The sequence below is a fragment of the Rhinoderma darwinii genome, chromosome 1, assembly GCF_050947455.1.
Source record: "Rhinoderma darwinii isolate aRhiDar2 chromosome 1, aRhiDar2.hap1, whole genome shotgun sequence".
Classification (NCBI taxonomy): domain Eukaryota; kingdom Metazoa; phylum Chordata; class Amphibia; order Anura; family Rhinodermatidae; genus Rhinoderma; species Rhinoderma darwinii.
In genome coordinates this window covers 366623609-366642755 of record NC_134687.1, presented here as the reverse complement: position 1 = coordinate 366642755, position 19147 = coordinate 366623609, and the positions used below count along the sequence as shown (strand labels likewise).

Sequence of the window (19147 nt, the reverse complement as noted above, 5' to 3'; positions counted from 1 at the left end):
GAAGATATCGCTTCAATTGTCATTGTAAAAATTCCTGTAAGTTAGGTTCCACCTATGAAATCACATTAAAGGCTATGTACGCCTTTCAAAAAACATTTATTATTTTTTTTTAAAATAAAACAGTGTATGACTGTGTTTGGTGCAACTTTAACGTAGTTTCACGAAAAATTCTTTTTACTTTTTGAGATACAGCTGCTCTGTGTTCTTCATACAGAGCAGCTGTATCGTGCGCTGAAACCAGTGCAAGTCAGGTCAGCAGGACTGACTGGTTTAGGGTCAGCGGGTCAGACACGCAGGATCGAGCTGTTACCAATCACATCTAAGTTCATAACTTAGATGTAATAGATTACAGGAGGATACTGCGTGTCTAAAAAAACGAAGGACCTGCTGTCGCGGAACCCGTCAGTCCCGCTGACCTGACGAATTCATGTCTCGGCGCACGATACAGCTGCTCTGTATGCAGAACACAGAGAAACTGTATCTCAAAAAGTAAGAAGAATTTTTAACGAAAATACATTAAAGTTGCACCAAACACACTCATAAACAGTTTAAAAAAAAAACAAAAAAAAAACACACATTTTTTCTGTTTTATAAAGGATTACATAGCCTTTATAGAATGTATAAAAATGCATAACTAGCCATTGCAAAACATATTAGCTTCATTGCAAACACTGAAAATAATAACAATTCACTACTAACTGCAGGACTGCGGGACATTTCATCCCCTGTACTTGCGAAGAAAGACTTAGACCCTGTTCACACTGAGTTTTTTGGCACAGAAACCGCATCGGAAACCGCGCCATAAAATGGCCGAAAACGCGTCCCATTGATTTCAATAGGAGGCGGAGCAGTTTTTTTCCCGCAAGCAGAAAAAAAAAGTTTACTGGTAAAAGAAGCGTCATGCCCTTTCTACGGGCGTTTCCGTCTCTGACCTCCCATTGACATCAAAGGGAGGCAGAGAAAGCGGTTTTCACTGCGTTTTTTTGCCCGCAGCAATTCCTGAAGGAATTTTGAGGCATATTTTCCGCCTGCAAAAAACTCTGCGTGAATAGGGCCCATCAGCAGAAGGCCTGCTGAATGTTTACAGCAGCCTATATTCTTTCAAACCTTTGCAGACATAGACCGTTATCTTCTGCTGCATGCATAGGTGTCAATCTGTGTCAGGAATACACCAAGACTATACGAGCTGCCATAAACAGCATTGTGTCATATACTGTACTGGCAGAAAGTAACATCTAAAAAAAAATTAAATTTTGTTGTTAGGTTCAGAATTTTGTGCGGAATAATTTTGCAATATATCTTTATAATGGTCAGAGCTAATTATTTTCTGATACAGAGCTCCATCTTTAAAGGGTAACTAAACTCTCAAAAAACTTCTGACGTCATAGTGACATGTCTGAATTTTGATCGGTGGGGGTCCGAGCACTGAGCCTTTTATAGACGTTCTATTGAGGCTCATAGACTTTCTATTGAGCCCGTACATCAATTGCTTGGCTTTCCAAGGAAAGTGGATCAGAAATTAAGCCGCCGAGCACTCACACGAGCGCTTCTGCCACTTAGTTTTAGCGATTGGTGGGGGATCTCAGTGCTCGGACTCCCACCGATCAAAACTTCTGACATGTCAATATGACATGTCAGAAGTTTTTTGAAAGTTTAGTTACCGTTAATGCATAGACATGGAGTTAAATGATAACATTTTACATGTCTGCAGCTACTGTTAGGAGGAGCTCCCCCTAGTGGTGACTGAAGGCAGCCAGAATTTTATCATTTAACTTGGTGAGTTTGCTTCCGCCCTGAGTACTTGTACTTATGTTTTCAGGTCATAAATTGAAGGTATCATATCTATACTATTTGTTATATAAAATGTTAACTTTGTACCTAAACATGGAAGCCAAATATACGTAGAAACAGACACATATAAAATGCCACCTTAGGTATTATACGTGCGAATTGTAAATTTTTCAGCAGTCATTCAGAAGAAAAATAGGGATACCCTACCTCTTTCTAATGTAAACCTTTGCTCTGATCCACACAGATTAGAGGTGTGAATTTCAAAGGGAATCCTACCAAAACACACAGATGTGATATACTTTCAGGAACGGCACTTCTAGTTAGGCTTGAAAAAAATAAAAAAGACAGACGGTTGGGGGAAAAAAAAACACCCAGCATCCTTACAGAAGGAAGTGATACAAAGTTATACACCATTCTCTGATCAAAATAATAGCATCATACTAGGCTATTGTAAAATTCCAATTGTACATTAGGATATCGATGGCTAACTAGAAAAATTCCATTTGTCTAAAATCTGTGCTAATGTGCAAAGGTTTAACTAGGCTGAAATCTGCACCTTAGCGAGTGATACTATTGATCCCAGATCAATAAAAACAAGGAGGAAACATAGAGCTCTACTTCTTGTTATATCACATTTGTCTGGCTTTTCCTAAATTGTCAATGGCTGTAGTATTGTGAAATAGTAATGGGGGAGCTTTATTAAAGGGGTTTATGTGGGGATATGCCATAACCTACTGATCCGTTAGGCCCCATGCACACCAATGTAATTACAGATGAAATTACGGACCCATTCATTTCTATTGACCACACACACACTTTAAAGCACAGTAAAAATCCTTACGGTCGTGTGCATGAGGCCTGAGAGACTAATTATTTGAGACCTACATTGATCGCTAGAATGAAATAGCCAGAGCGCCAGCAGACACAGTGGCTTTTTTCCCCTTGCACAGTGCCACCTGGCAATGAGCAAGTACTGCGCCATCTCCCAATTCATTTGAATGAAACTGAGGAGAGGTTCTCTATTTAGCAACTGATCGAAAATGAGTGTTTGACATGTTGGGGCGTACAGCGCATGCAAAATGTGACATCGCTATGATCAGTTCATATGTGAACACTTATCATTTTACAGCTTCTCTTGAAGCTGGTTATCGGGACTCTTTCATTAAACTATTACTGCTTTATTATACTATAGCAAATGATACCAATAAAAATATAGTTAAAAAGATGAAAACGGCTCCAGTTCACGTAACCTCATTCACAGCCCTGTATAACGATTGTAAGATGTAATAACAATATGAATGATCATCAGCCAGGTACAGATGTCTTCTAGCTCAAAGACTCTTTCAAGTGTCTATTCAAGAGCTGATAGCGTCAACTCCTTTCCTGTGTAGCCCGTCCCTCCGGCATTCAGGCTCCTTATCCCTTACGCCACATTCACACGAGCGTGACAGATTTTACGCAGTTTCAAGCAACGGACACTCGCTGCGTGATAACTCACGCATGTGTAAATAGCCCCATTGAAATAAATGAGTCCGTGTGCTGTGCGTTGTTTCAACGCACAGCACACGGACGAGAATCACGCTCAACTGAATGAGCCCTTACCTGCTACATAAACAAAATGACAATACAAAGATTACACCAGATGAAACCCTTATACAACAGTAGGGATGAGGACGCTGTGATGGTTAATGTAATAGTTAATACATGACTTATTACCTTCACTTTATAACACTATAACCCTGTCATAACGCACATACTAACAAATATAATGTGTGTGCCCATCGATTATATATATTATCCTCTTGTGCCAATGCAATATCTCTGTCACGTTCTACAAGCCAGTACCATCTATCAAACGTTCATTATCTATGGAAGAATGGCAGACAAAAAGAAAACGTCAATCCAAGAATTTGTCATGAAATCAAGTACATGAGAAAAAAGAATGGCAACAGATGTATGGTTTCATCATTGATGTGTCGTGTTTACTACAGTAGGAGATATCCACAGAGACCAGAAGGATGAGGAGCAGAAAAGCGCTGCTCGTAGGGGAATAGAACAATACATGAGGGTTCACAGCGCCACCACACCAAGACATACCAATGCTAAATGAATTAAATAAACATGTCTGCTTGTGAACCAAGAAAAGAATGATTCTCCCTCCTTTTAGAAGCAAAACACACGCTGCTGAACGCCAGGTCATGAGGATCCTCACAATCTCTCATTAACCGATTGCTGAAAATAATTAAGACTCTTAAGGAACAGATCGACACTCAGGAGATTCATTATTAGGAGAAAACCCAAAATCATTTCATTTGCTTCACTCCCAAACAAATCTAAATTTTTAACTAAGGTTCTCTGTAAAGGAGGTGATGTACCCGATCATATTGGCAGCAAACCCCGAAAATCGAATTATGTGGTAAAATCTCAGGTCATGAAAGAAGGAAAATTAGTCTTCAGAAATATCGGTCCATTCAGCCTCCCCGGTGGCAATGGGATGTATATAGTCCTAAGTCATTTTCATTAGCAGTTACTACATTACCATTACAAGTTTCTTGACTGACATAACGGGAATCATTGTTTGCCTAGGTCAGGTGCCAAGAACCTTCAGAAAAGGCCCTAATAATATGCACTCTTCTGGCTGGTCCATTTTTTGCAATATACAGATAAGATGTTTGCATCACTTTTTCCTATGTAGTAAGTGCCCAGTTGGATGGCAACCAATTAGATGCCCCTTGAATTTTAAACTTCTAATTAAAGGGGACTTATCAACATGGCGATCTTCCTTTAGATTAGTGCACATTTTAAAACAGAAATAATTTGCAAAATAACCCCAAGTAAATGACCCTCAAGATTCTTATCAAGGAGTTCAGTTCCCAGCACCTACTTCTTCAAATATGTTCAAAACTCCAATGAAACCTCTTTAACGGCATGTTCACACAGCTTATTTTTAGGCGTATTTCAGAGTGTAAAACGCTCGTGATATGCTCCAAAATACAGTTATGACTAGGTATGGAGGAAAATGTATTTATATATATATATTATATATATATATATATATATATATATATATATATATATATATATATATATATATATCACGTAATGCATTATTTTCTACTAGACATTTTTAAATCTTACCTTCCAGTTAGGGCATGTGTCACATAAAGCTAATAGATGTGACAGAGCATGATACATATATCTGTATTCAAAGAGCATGATACATATATCTGTATCCAAAGAGCATGATACATATATCTGTATCCAAAGAGCATGATACATATATCTGTATCCAAAGAGCATGATACATATATCTGTATCCAAAGAGCATGATACATATATCTGTATCCAAAGAGCATGATACATATATCTGTATCCAAAGAGCATGATACATATATCTGTATCCAAAGAGCATGATACATATATCTGTATCCAAAGAGCATGATACATATATCTGTATCCAAAGAGCATGATACATATATCTGTATCCAAAGAGCATGATACATATATCTGTATCCAAAGAGCATGATACATATATCTATGTATCAACCTCTGATTGACACAATTACACTCACTAGTCCAGATTTATTAAGGCATACGTAAGTTATTAACTGCCCTGGTGACATTGTCCCTAAAAGAAATTGTGGGTGACATTTTATTTGTAGTATTTTTAGACATCATCTTTAAAACTGTTTTGTCCTGTTTGACCATTACGTAATGTGAGTAAAATTTGGTTTTATTTCCTCACTTTATAGGTGTTGTCCCTTGAAAGACATTTATCACCGATCCACATGAAAAGTAATAAATGTCTAATTGCTGGGGGCCCCACTGCTGGGACACCCTCTGATCACTCAAGACCCCCCCATTCTAGTGATCAGTGGGGGTCCCAGCAATCAGACATGTATTACCTATTCTGTGAGTAGGCGATCAATGTCCTTCGTGGGACAACCCCTTTAAGGAAATGTGGCTCAAAAAGATTACAATAAAAAACAGAATACCCACAATTTGCATGTAATGCAGGCACATGACATATAGGTATACTAGAACTATAAAAATTAAACCAATAAATGTATCCTGTGCAGGAAGAGCAGGATTAAAAAACAAAATAAACCAACATTTCCAATAACGAGCAGAGACTTTTTTAAGGTAGATATTTCAAAAGCAACCACTGGGAGTCGAGAGGTCTAACAGTCTTCAGTCAGATGATTATGTTGGTATTAATCCTCAAAAAAAGACCTCCGGCAACAATGTTTATCTCAAAGTGAACAGAAAGAAAGGAGTGTGTCCTCATCGCCTTCATGTTTCTTTTCGGCACAACAAAAACACATTTTCCAAGCTATTTTACCGTATTATTTGTCCTTAAAATATTTTTGTTCCATTTTTCTGTTCTACTTATTTTCTCAGAAGACCAAAACCAAAATAATACAGTAAAGTTAGAGCTCAAAAGGCATGTTTCCTACATAAAACAGCGGAGATATATTAAATTTACAAAGATAGATAGATAGATAGATAGATAGATAGATAGATAGATAGATAGATAGATAGATAGATAGTGTCATTCACATGGGCGCGGGACGTCAGGCTTACTCACCTCCTGACGGCCATAGCCATGGATCTGTGAGCGCTGGCCCTCCATCTCCTCCTCAGGTGACGCCAGCGCTCACTTCTGCTCCTCTCGGCCGGGTCCCGTAGGGTGCACGCGTGTGCTTGTGCCCGCTCTTAAAGGGCCAGCGTGCGCACCTAAGTTAAAGTGCCAAATTAGCCCATGAGCACCCTGAACTATAAGAGGGGCCCAGCCCCTTCCTGTCTTGCCTGAGCTTTGTTATCGTTACCCTAGTCTGTCTATGCAAATGGTCTTCTAAGTGTTTTCCAGTTCCCAGTATTTCCCGTTCCTGCTACCTGTAACCTGTATCCCATGCTATCCTGGTCAAGTGCCGTATTGAGTTGGAGTCGTGCTGCGCTGAGTACCACGCGTGTCCTGATTCACCACGGCTGGCGTCCGCCTGCTGCCTAGTCCCAGCCGAGCCTGTCTTGCTACTGTCTGAGCTACCACAGGTACACTATACGAACTATAGACTGTGACCTGTGTCCTGTTGGCCAGCCGCCAAACCGTCAAGGCGGTACAGACTAGTGGGTCCAAGTACCCAACGTGACAGATAGATATGAGATAGATAGATAGATGATAGATAGATAGATAGAAGATAGATAGATAGATAGATAGATAGATAGATAGATAGATAGATAGATAGATAGATAGATAGATAGATAGATAGATGTTTGGGGTGTACGTCAGGTGTACAAGCTGGGCATATCTCACATCAGCATACCTTTTTTTCAATGTAGCGCTCGGCTGTTTTCTTCATTCCCATAGACCTTGAATAGAGCGGCAGCGCACATGTGCGGCCGTGCTGTGAGGAGGAACAGGGTCGGGACCCCAATTTTAGAGATCAGTGGGGGATCCGAGTGGTGGGGCCCCCCCAATCATATATTTTTCGCCTGTCCTGTGCATATGTGATAAATGTTACTTGTGGGAAAAATCCTTTAAGCTAAGGTTTTTTATGTGTTTTAACTATGTTGCCTGTTCTAATGTTTAGTTCAAGAGGCATCAGCATAATTAACATAGTGGTCCTTGTAGGGGTATATTGATATTGTAGAATTGATTCAGACTGGAACACTATGGGGGAATTTAATAAGACTGGCATTTAATACGCCAGTCTTAATAAAAAGACGCTTGATTAGAATGCGCCTAATTTATGATTTAGATGTTTACACCTGTTAATAAATTAGGTGCATCAGAAAATTAAAGCTACGCCTGCCAGTTTTCTGTCGTAAATTATAGAGAATTTATAAGGCCCACCCTTTCCTCTAGGCCACACCCATTTTTATGAAGTGGCTTAAAAATGAAAAGGTCGCAAAATTTTTGCTCCAAAATGCAAGTTTTCACGGAAATTGTAATTTTTCTGCGCAAAAAAGCTGGCATAGATTGTTTAATAAAATCCCCCCTATGAGTGGACATGCACTAATAGGAAAGTCACAGGTGCAGCTTTTAGAAACACACAGAGCCACAGGTGTCTCCTTACCAGACAAAAAAACAAAACATTGGGTTGTACGGAGGCTATAATTAAGGATCAGCACTATAGAGCAGTGCGCTAATCATGGCAGCAGGCGTACACAGCCCAGCCATAAAAAACTCTGCAAATATCTATTTAAAGGCACAAGTCCTATATACAACGGTCATTAGACTTCTAATATTAGGTGTTCATTCTTATCTTGATCTTCTCAATTTAAAAGGGAAGCACAAATGAATAAAAATGAAAAAACAAACAAAAACAAAACAAAGAAATGACTATCTGGGTCTGCTACTGCAGCTTTGGGGAGAGTATTCTAAGATTCTTAGAGATGTATCTACTTTAAAATGTAGCTCCAGTTTGTAGGCGCATTGGGTAGTATCAGGTGATTGCATTAACTGTGATAGATTATCTTGTTGAATCACTTCTGCTACCAGCAGTGGCAATTGGCAGCTAGTGAAGGCAAGTGACAAGGGATCAAAAAACTGCGTTATATTCAGACGGGACCTTTTTTAACGCAATTTTTTTTTAAACGGTGCGTAAAAAAATGCCCCGTAAAAAGGAGAATGTCACTTCTTGAGATGTTTTTGGAGCTAGTTTTCATAGTGTCAATAGAAAAACAGACCTAAAAAGGTCTAGAAAAAAACACCTCAAAAAGCGTTTTCAGCTTCAAAAACGGCTGAATACCAGAGGCAGTTTTTTCTGAAAACAGCTCCATAATTTTCAGCCATTTTTTATTAAACGTGTGAACATACCCTAAGGGTATGTTCACACGTAGAGTCAAAAAACGTCTCAAAATACGGAGCTGTTTTCAAGGGAAAACAGCCCCTGATTTTCAGACGTTTTTTTGAGCAACTCATGCTTTTCGCTGCGTTTTTCGCAGCGTTTTCGCATCATTATTTCCGGACGTTTTTGGAGCTGTTTTCATTGGAGTCTATGAGAAAACGGCTCCAATTACGTCCCAAGAAGTGTCCTGCACTTCTTTTGACGAGGCTGTAATTTTACGAGCCGTCTTTTGACAGCGACGCGTAAAATGACAGGTCGTCGGCACAGTACATCGTAAAGCCCATTGAAAGTAATGGGCAGATGTTTGCCGACGTATTGGAGCCGTTTTTTCAGACGTAATTCGAGGCGTAAAACGGCTCCATTACGTCTGAAAATAGGTTGTGTGAACCCAGCCTAAGGCTTGAAAAAAACAAAAAGAAAAAGAAAGAATTTAGGCCCTAAATACAGCACTTGTGATATGTACTAATCAAACTGAGAAACAACATGGACCAACCTGGACAGTCAAGGATCAGGTAAGAAGCATAGTCATAATTTAAACTAAAACGGTTGTTGATTCAACAGTCTTAGAATTTATTTTTTAAATGTACAGAAAAATATGAGCAACTAGGTACATTGTTTTAGGCCCTGTTCGCAGATTCCGTAATTTATGCCAGACAAAATAGAGCAGCATGCTGTGATATTTTGTCTGCCAAAATGATGGAAACCATAATGGAAACCATGATGGAAACCCGACAGAACCAATTAAAGACAATGGCTTTTTTCGGGTGCCGTTGGTTTCCATCAAGTGACGAATCTGGGGCTTAAAATGTTCTCGTTGTTCTACTTCGATGGCGGTGCAGAACAATGGAACCCAGAACGCAGATGTGAGCACAGCCTTACTTGTCTCATACTCATTTTAAGGTATATCATCCAAAGTGATGTTGCTACTCAGATTTTTTTAAGTCCTTAAGTCTTGAAATCTATCAGGCATATCGGCTAACAGCTTAGCAATAATTGTATCCTCGTCATTGGTGCACCAACAATGCAATGCTCCCTGATTAAAGGATATCAGCACAAGATAAGTAGTGCAAATGATTTGTAAAACTATATAGAAAAACAAAATGAAATGTAGTAAAATAAATGTTTAAAAGTTCCCTTGGCACTGCGTACAGAAAAAGGAATAGCAACAATATACATATGTGAAACCTGCCCTGGTCCGGTCCCCACTCTCATGCTGGCTCAGGGGCAGTGGCGTAACTACCGCGGTAGCAGCCGTAGCGGCTGGTACAAGGCCCACGGATTGAGGGGGCCCGTGCCACCAGCCGACACACCCCCCCCCCATATGCCCGATGGCGCCGCTAGCAGCCGTTATGGCTGCTAAAGCTGTAGCGCCGCTACGAGGCCCACGCTGCCGAGCCTCCAACAAGTATGTGCCGGGTGACACAGGCCCTCTCATGCCCGTAGGCGTCGCTAGCACCGGAGGGGGCCCCGGTGCTAGCGACAGCCAAATACATGTATTAGCGCTGAATGGCCTTACAATGATGCTGATTGGCGGGGCAAAATGACTTGCTCCGCCAATCAGCACCTTTCAACGACGCTAGCGACGCGGTAACGTCATCGCGCCGCTTCCGTGCTTGAAAGGTGCTGATTGACAGGGCAAGTTATTCTGCCCCACCAATCAGCGTCATTGAACGACGCGTCGTTCAGCTCCAGCAGACCTGCTCAGAAGAGAGCAGGTCTACATCGCCATCGGACTGATCGGGAACGGGATCATTTGAGTATGTAGAGTTTTTTGTTTTTTTCTAATAAAACTGACTGGCATTATAGGGGGTTGTCTATATTTGGGCCACAATATACAGGGGGGTCTATATGTGGGGATGTGGGGCATTATCTACAGGGGGGGTCTATATGTGGGGATGTGAGCCACTATATACAGGGGGGTCTATATGTGGGCCACTATATACAGGGATGGTCTATATGTGGGCCACTATATACAGGGGGGTCTATATGTGGGGATGTGGGCCACTATCTACAGGGGGATCTATATGTGGGGCACTATCTACAGGGGGCACGGTGCGTGTGTGTGGGACACAGTGTATGGTACAATTATAATCAGGGACACAGTGTATGGCGCTATTATAGTTAGTGGGGCAGTGTATGGTATTTTATTATATTTAGAGGTATTGAGGATTTTTACTTTGTTTATAGGTGCAGAAATGTTTTAAAAGTGAGCCGCTGAAGACATCTGAGCGGAAGAAATCCATCATATAGGTCTGTACCAGAGGGAGAAGAAAAGAACTAGAATCTGAGACGTCACCGTTGAGTCACTTAATGTAAATGTTTATTCTTCCACTAATCAGTACTGTAGTCACTGTATGATCTGCAGTGAGATGATGGTGGTATGATATTTTTTTTTGTGAAACAGCATCTCCCAGCATATCCTTACCATTGTTCGGGCCATGCTGGGAGCTGTAGTTTTACACCGTACAAACCTATACGGCTAGGTTGCACTAAATTGAGCTGTATTTGTTCTGGTGTAGTATATATGTACTGATCTTGGTTCTGATGCTGTATGTAAGTACTAAGCTTTGTTCTGGTGCTGTATATACGTATGAGATTGGTTTTGGTGTTGTATATATGTAATGAGTTTGGTTCTGGGGATGTATATATGTACTGAGCTTGGTTCTGGGGATGTACTTATGTACTGAGCTTGGTTCTAGTGCTGTATTTATGTACTGAGGTTTGTTCTGGTGCTGTATATATATATACTGAGCTTGGTTCTGGAGCTGTATTTATGTACTGAGGTTGTTCCGGTGCTGTATATATGTATGAGCTTGGTTCTGGAGCTGTATTTATGTACGGAGGTTGGTTCTGGTGCTGTATATATGTATGGGCTTGGTTCTAGTGCTGTATTTATGTACTGAGCTTTGTTTTAGTGCTGTATATATGTATCGAGCTTTGTTCTGGTGCTGTATATATGTTAGAGCTTGGTTCTCGATCTGTAATTATATAGGATATATTTATAATAACAAAATTGCAGGGCAGATGGAATTGTTCTCAATTCATTGTATATTTAATGGGAATCTGTCAGGTAGTTTTAACCCCTTGAACCGCCACCATGCGGTAATACATGACCTGACAATATTTCCAAACATTCCCTTGTATGTTTTTTTCAGATGCAGCAAAATATTTAAAATCCACTTTTAAAACGGCACACACTATATGCTAATTACTCAATAGAGGGTCATGGGGCGGTGCCGCTATCCTAAAGTCACATAGTCCTGCCTTCAAACCCACCTTTCCATGTTTGAGTGACATCTCCCTGGCTGATACAACTTTCTCGGATGCGCCATTGCCTTGTGGCACTATACACAAGGGGGGGCTGTGTGGCACTATACACAAAGGGGGGCTGTGTGGAACTATACACAGGAGGAGCTGTGTGGCACTATACACAAGGGGGAGCTGTGTGGCACTATACACAAAGGGGGGGGCTGTGTGGCACTATACACAAGGGGGAGCTGTGTGGCACTATACACAAGGGGGCGCTGTGTGGCACTATACACAAATGGGGGGCTGTGTGGCACTATACACAAGGGGGAGCTGTGTGGCACTATACACAAGGGAGAGCTGTGTGGCACTCTACCTACTAAGGGGGGGGCTGTGCTGCACTATCTACTAAGGGGGGGCTGTGTGGCACTATATACAAGGGAGGGTGGCTGTGTGGCATTATATACAGTGGGAGCTGTATAGCGCTATATACAGTGGGGGCTTTATGGCGATATCAACAGGGGCTGTATGGCGCTATCTACAAATGGGGTGTGACACTGTCTAAAGGCGGGGCTATATAGCACTGTCTACAGGGGGGCTGTATGGCACATTCTACAGGGGGCACTATTTATAAGAGGGGCTGATCATGGCACCCGGGGGGGCCCGGTCAAGAGTTTGCTATGGGGCCCAGTCTTACCTAGTTACGCCCCTGCTCAGGGGGTACTCGCTAATTGGCATACAGTACAACTCATAACTGCAGGCTAGCTGCAACGGTAGACCGCGTAGCAATGATGTCATGACCCAGGCGGTGCAATGATGTCATGACCAAGGCGGCGCAATGATGTCCTCCCACCACATGCGTCGTTCCGCGGAAGGGGCTAAGGCAGGGTTGTGCTTAGAATGGAGTTGATCCGACACAGTGCTGTAATCAGGGAGACCCTGCCTCTTCTCTTAGGAGACCTCACCATTTTCTGTGACCTCATACTTACGAGAAACAACTGCATTGTAGACACGACCAAGGCAGTGACTAGGAAGGAATATCGAGGGGTGAGTATTCTTTGCTGGGGAGGTGGCCTGAGCATTATTTATTAAGTGGGCACAGACAGTGTTGGCAATATTTACTAAGGATGCACAGTGTGGGCATTATTTTCTAAAGAGGCACAGTGTGGGCATTATTTACTAAAGTGGCACAGTGAGGGAATTATTTACTTAAAAAAACACATTGTAGGTCTTATTTACTAACGTGGCACAGTGTGGGTATTATTTACTAAGGGGTACAGTGTGGGCATTATTTACTAAAGGGGCACAGTGTGGGCATTATTTACTAAAGGGGCACAGTGTGGGCATTATTTACGAAGAAAGCACACTGTGGCCATTGTTTACTTAGGGGTCACAGTGTGGGAATTATTTATTAAGGGTCATAGTGTGTGCATTATTTAGTATGGGGGCACAGTGTAGGCATTATATGCTATAAGGGCACAGTGTGGGCATTATTTATTAAAAGGGCTCAGTGTGGGCATATTTACTAAGGCGGCACTGTGTGGGCACTATTTATTATTAAGAAGCACAGAATTGGCATTATTTATTATTAAGCCCTTAGTGCCGCAGCCATTTATCGGTTTTTCATGTTCGTTTTTTTCTCCCTGCCATAACATTTTTATTTTTCTATTGACATAGCCGTATGAGGGCTTGGTTTTTGCAGGACGTGTTGTCGTTTTTATTGGCACTATTTAATGTGAGTGAGGTCAGTGAATGATGTGAGGTCAGGTGACTAGACTGGTCCACTCCCGAGCCGGCATGGACTGAGCACCTCACTCAGACTGCCGCATCCTCATTCACTAGTAGTGAATGACAGTACTTCGCTCCATCTGCCCTCCTCCTGAGCTAAAATTTAGAAACTTAGCAGAGACCGAAATGTAGAAATGTAGCTGCAATGTAGACATAGGACCTGTCCTAAACGCATGAATCGAGGCCAGGTGACTGAAAGGGTTTTTTTTCATCATGGAGAACAAAAAGAACTGTTTACAGCAGTAAGTTGTTCCGACTTACTTAAAGGGATTTTCCCATCAGGGACATTAATGACAAATCCACAGGATATTTCATAAATGTCAGATAGATGCAGGTCCCACCTCTGGGACCAGCATCTATCTCTGGAACGGGGCCCTCTAAACCCCATTCTACCACTTGGTGTTGTGGCTGACTCGTGTGATTTCCGACCATGAAGAAGAAAACAGCATAGCTCACTGACCTAGGCGGTTTCCGTAAGTCCCATAGAACTGAATAGTAGTTACGGAAACAGCGTAACTTGCATGCTACGCTGCTTCGGTAACTGCCATTCACTACTATGGGAGTTACGGAAACAGCGCAGCTCAGCGAGCTATGCTGTTTTCTTCTTCATGGTCGGAAATCAGCCGGAAGGTAGAACGGGGTTAGGGGGCCCCATTCTGGAGATAGGTGCGGGTCCCTTCGGTGGGACCCGCATCTATCTGACATTTATGACATATCCTGTGGATATATCATAAATGTCCCTGATGGGAAAACCCCTTTAAGTAAGTCGGAACAACTTACTGCTACGAACAGTTATTTTCAAAACTTACCATTGTAAAGAGTCGGCTGCGCTCCAGACTGACCGACGCAGTAGCAACATAATCAATACCGGCCAACATCACATGCCTCACCAAAGAGAAGCAGTACCAGCCATCACATTAGGGGGGAGTTGATTAAATGTTTGACCAAATACAGCAGGGTCATTTTTAAGTTGATCATTTTGTATGGCCCGCGAATCATGTTATAAATATCCAAATGGCCCTTGGCAGAAAAAAGGTTCCCCACCCATGCGTTAGACCTTTCCATCAGGGGAACCTATGGGCGAAAAGCCAAACAGAAACCATAGCTTCCATTTGCATTACCATTGATTTCAATGGTAATGCTTCTGTTGCAGTTCGTTTCCGTTTGTCTCTGTTCTGTAAAGTTTCAGGGTTTTTTTAGCGGAAACAATAGCGCAGTCGACTATGCTATGGTTTCCGCTAAAAAAAAAAAATCCAAGCAGCAATGGAAGCAATACCATTGAAATCAATGGAAATGGAAGCTTTGGTTTCCGTTTGGCTTTTTGTGGCTGCCCGACGCAGATATGAACGAGGCCCCACTTTTTTTTTTATTGTTGGCAAAGTATCGTTTTGGTACTGAGAATCACAATTCTACACGAAGTATCGGTATCGAAGTCTAAATTCTAGTATCGTGACAACCCTAGTAGTTACTTCTATGGTCTGCAGCGTGATGATGGGTGGTAGCATTCTTGTTTGTGAAACCTCAACTCCAAGCATACCCTTACCATTGTTAATGTCATACTGGGAGCTGCAGTTTCACATGTTCCAAACTTATATGGAAGAGGTTAATTTGACTTTGCAATTGATCTCTGAATGATTTAAGCCTTGTACTGTATATACGTTGAGTTTGGTTCTGGAGCTGTATTTATGTATTGAGCTTGGTTCTGCTGTTGCATATATGCAATGAGCTTGGTTCTAGTGAGATAGATTATATATATATATATATATATATTTTGCTGATGTTTGCTATATATATATATATATATATATATATATAATGTACTGAGCTTGGTTGTGGTGCTGTATTTATGTACTGAGCTTTGCTCTGGGGCTGTATTTATGTTATGGGCTTGTTTCTGGTGCTGTATAGCTTTTTACCTGCACAATGGCATCATTTATTAATGGGGCACAGAATTGACATTATTTACTAAAGGGGCATAGTGCAGGCAATAATTTCTAAGGGGGCACAGTGTTGGCATTATGTACTAAGGGAGCACAGCGCTTAGGCCTCATGTACACGGCTATGCCCGTAATCACGGTCTGCAATTACGGGCACGGCCGGCCGCTGGCGGCTGCGGACAGCCACCCGCATTTTCGGTTTGTGCTCCCATACAAAGTAAGGGAGCACGGTCCTTAAAAAGAAAAAGATAGGACATGTCCTATTTTTTGCGGAGGCTTTCAACGGCCCGGACACCTTCCCACAAATATACGGGATGGTGTCCGTAGTCAATAGAAGTGAATGGGTCCTTAATTGCGGAGGGCAATTACAGTCCGCAATTACAGACAAATTCTGCAGTCGTGTGCATAGGGCCTGAGACATTATTTACTTAACCCCTTCCCGCTCCTTGACGTACTATTACGTCATGGCAGCTGTATCGTTCGCGCTCCATGACGTAATAGTACATCACGGGAGTAACGGCCGTTTCGGCCGTCCTCCCGACACATACAGGAGCTGTGACGCTGCTGTCTTGTTCAGCAGCTGTCACAGCTCCTACAGCGGGGACCGATCGCTGTGTCCCCGCTGATTAACCCCTTAAAAGCCGCGTTCTATAGAGATCGCGGCTTTTTAGGGGTTAAGCTGCCATCGCCGGCCTGCTACGCGATAGCGGCCGGCGATGGTGACTATGGCAACCGGACACCAAACAATGGCGTCCGGCTATGCCATAGACGGAAGCCTAGTGGGTCCTGACAACGTCAGGACCCACTATGCTTGCTGTCAGTGAGTAGCTGACAGTTCTAATACACTGCACTACGCATGTAGTGCAGTGTATTAGAATAGCGATCAGGGCCTCCTGCCCTCAAGTCCCCTAGTGGGACAAAGTAATAAAGTAAAAAAAAAGTTAAGAAAAGATGTGTAAAAATAAGAAAAATAAAAGATTTAAAAGTAATAAAAGTAAAAATCCCCCTTTTTCCCTTATCAGTCCTTTATTATTACTAAAAATATATAAACAAACAAATAAACTATACATAATTGGTATCGCCGCGTCCGTAACGGCCTGAACTACAAAATTATTTCATTATTTATCCCACACGGTGAACGCCGTAAAATAAAATAATAATAAACCGTACCACAATCACAATTGTTTGGTCACTTCACCTCCCAAAAAATGGAATAAAAAGAGATCAAAAAGTCGCATGTACCTAAAAATGGTACTGATCGAAACTACAGTTCGTTACGCAAAAAATAAGTCCTCGCACGGCTTTATTGATTGAAAAATAAAAACGTTATGGCTCTTAGAATAAGGTAACACAAAAAGTGAATGATTGTTTACAAAACGTATTTTATTGTGCAAACGCCATAAGACATAAAAAAAAACTATAAACATCTGGTATCGCCGTAATCGTATCGCCCCGCAGAATAAAGTGAATATGTCATTTATAGCGCACGGTGAACGCTGTAAAAAAAAAAGAAAAAAAAACAATAGTAGAATTGCTGTTTATTAGTCACCACGCCACCTAAAAATAGAATAAAAACTGATCAAAAAGCCGCATGCACCCCAAGAAAAGTACAATGGATTCCTCAAGGGGTCTAGTTTCCAAATTGGGGTCACTTTTGGGGGGTTCCCAATGTTTTGGCACCACAAGACCTCTTCAAACCGGACATGGTGCCTAATAAAAAAGAGGCCTCAAAATCCAGTAGGTGCTCCTTTGCTTCGGAGGCCGATGCTTCAGCCCATTACCGCCCGAGGGCCACATGTGGGATATTTCTCTAAACTGCAGAATCTGGGCAATAAGTATTAATTTGCGTTTCACTGATAAATCCTTTTGTGATATAAAAAAAATGGTATAAAGAGGATTTTCTGACAAAAAAAAAAAATGTAAATTTCACCTCTACTTTGCTCTAAATTCCTGTGAAACACCTAAAGGGTTCATAAACTTTCTAAATGCTGTTGTGAATACTTTGAGGGGTCTAGTTTCTAAAATGGGGTATTTCATAGGGGTTTCTAATATATGGGCCCCTCAAAGCAACTTCAGAACTGAACTGGAACCTAAAAAAATAAATAAATGAGGCAATACTTCGCTTCTTACATTATACTGATAATGAGCCGTGCCCACCCCGAGATGACCCCAGTTTTGACCGTTTGTATAAACGGAGACCCCTATTAGACCGTTCCAGTGCCCGGTTTTCCCCAGCATACACCCCGAGAAGTGTATTTCTATAGATGAGTCCCTGGTACATTTTAAAGGGAGGGTTCAATTCTGCGAGTACCTGCCGGGTAAGAGGGCAAGGTATGGCGTGAAGATGTATAAGCTGCGAGAGTGCATCAGGGTATACCTACAGGTTTAGGATATATGAAGGAAAGGCCACCCCCAAACCAGACTGCATCCTGGACTACAATAGGTACATGGGAGGGGTGGACTTGTAAGATCAAGCCCTGAAGCCCTACAGCGCCATGCGGTGTGGTATAAGAAGCTGGCCGTGCACATCATACAGATGGCTTTGTACAATGCGTACATGCTACGTCGATGTGCAGGCCAGACGGGAACTTTCCTGGAATTTCAAGAGGTGATTATCAAGAACCTAATCTTTAGGGACCAAGAAGGGGGGGCACCCAGTACTTCTGGAAGCGGGGCCACACGCATCGTACCAGGGCGGCAACACTTTCCAGGGGAAGTTCCCCAAACTGGCAAGAAGGGAAAAAGTCAAAAGAGGTGCAAAGTCTGCTATAAGAGGGCGATAAGGGATGACACAATATATCACTGTGACACGTGTCCCGAATAACCAGAGCTCTGTATGAAAGAGTGTTTTAAAATTTATCATACATCCCTTGGTTTATAATTTACCCCAATTTTACTTACCCTGATGCCCTCCGCACAGCTTATCCCCCCTCGTCTTTCCCCTCTGAGCCCTGCTGTGTGCCCAGGCAGCTGATAACAGCCACATGTAGGGTATTGCCATACCCGGGAGAACCCACATTACAGTTTATGGGGTGTAGGTCTCCGGTCAAAATGCTCACTACACCTCTAGATGAATGCCTTAAGGGTGTAGTTTTTAAAACGGGGTCACTTCTTGCGGGTTTCAACTGTACTGGTACCTCAGGTGCTTCTGCATACATGACTTCGCACTAGAAAATCCCCAGTAGGCCAAATGGTGGTCCTTTCCTTCTGAGCCCTCCCATGGGCCCAAACGGCAGTTTATCACAACAAATGGGGTATTGCGGCCCTCAGAACAAAGTGCGCAACAGAATGGGGTATTTTGTTTCTTGTGAAAATAAGAAATTTTCAGCCCAAACTACATATTATTTGGGAAAAATAATTTTGTTTTCATTCCCAGCCCAATTCAAATTAGTTCTGTGAAAAAACTATGGGGTCAAAATAGTCACAACACCCATAAATGAATTCCTTGAGGGGTGTAGTTTTCAAAATGGGGTCATTTGTGATTGTTTTCTATTGCTTTGATACCTCTGGGGCTCTGCAAATGCGACATGGCAC

General features: G+C 42.0%; 1 protein-coding gene across 4 annotated transcripts in view; it reads right to left on the bottom strand.

Annotated features, from left to right (window-relative positions):
• The window catches only part of RFX3 (regulatory factor X3), a 258195-nt gene that overhangs the window by 209499 nt on the left and 29549 nt on the right, over positions 1-19147 (bottom strand). The window lies entirely within an intron of this gene.